This window comes from Lytechinus pictus, chromosome 2 (genome assembly GCF_037042905.1).
Source record: "Lytechinus pictus isolate F3 Inbred chromosome 2, Lp3.0, whole genome shotgun sequence".
NCBI lineage: Eukaryota > Metazoa > Echinodermata > Echinoidea > Temnopleuroida > Toxopneustidae > Lytechinus > Lytechinus pictus.
The window spans coordinates 46,519,674-46,520,873 of record NC_087246.1 but is presented as its reverse complement, the minus strand read 5'-3'; positions in this window follow the sequence as shown (position 1 = coordinate 46,520,873).

Genomic DNA, 1,200 nt, shown 5'->3' with positions numbered 1-1,200 from the left:
TTTTAACTATCGAATAATGGGTATAATAATTTGGGTATTCTAAATACCTTACTTATCATGAAAATCAATAAAGCGAGCGCAAAGCGCGAGCTAAAAATATATGATATTCCGATCTGACATATGGTTAAGCTCTGTATTTCAAGCACTTTGTGGGGAAATTAAGAGGTGGATATGGATCACAGTTAAAAAAGAGCTGATATGTTTCATTATTATTACTTTGAGTTTTGACACAGGACCGGGACATTCTATAAGAACATTATGTCATCGTATGAAAATGATGACTATCTTCATATTTCTCTTCCTAAGCATGGGAGCGCAAAATCTCTTAATATTATTGCCAGAAACTGGACATTTAAAGCACTTTTGTAATTATGAATAAGATGAGTTAATATCTTTCAACAATCAATGCGAGCGGAAATCGCAAGCCGAAATTTTTGATAAACTGTCATCAAAATATGGATTTTAAGAAGTTTGTTTTAGAGTTAATATTGAGGTATATACAAAACTCACCAATCAAAATGCGAGCGTGCAGCGCTAGCTGATACGTTTTGACAATCTGACCTGAATAGGAATATTTTGATAACTTTATGGAATACAGGAAAATAATAGGTACCTGACAAATCAAATTTTGCGAGCGCGCAGTGCAAGCAGAAAATGTTAATATTCAGACCATAAAACAAAAATTTTTACAGTGCACTTTTTAAAAATCAATATGTAAATCAATCAAAATAATGAAAGTTCAATTTCCGAGCTGAAATATGTTTTGTATATTGACTTCAAGATTTGATATTTTAAGCTCCATATTGAGCAAGATATGTAAATCACCTAGTAAAAGGCAATGCGAGCGCGAAGCGCGAGCGAAAATTTTATATCCCGACATGAAAGATTTTTTATATTATTTTCCAAGCTAATATAGTCTCCCCTCATATTATTTTATTCACTCGTCTTCCTCCTCTTATGTTTCCCCTTCTTTTTTCTTCTCTCTTTTCCCTTCTTTTTATTTTTTCCTTTCTTTCCCCCTTTTTTCTTTTTTCCTTTCTCTCCCCCTTTTTTCTTTTTTTGCTCCGCCAATAGGGGGGGGGGGGGGCGGGGCGGCGGGCCCCTCGGGCCCCCCTGGATCCGCCTATGGCTATGGTACCAAGCTATGATCATCGATGATATGGGGCGTACACATGCATAAAATACCGGTGTGTTATGCGC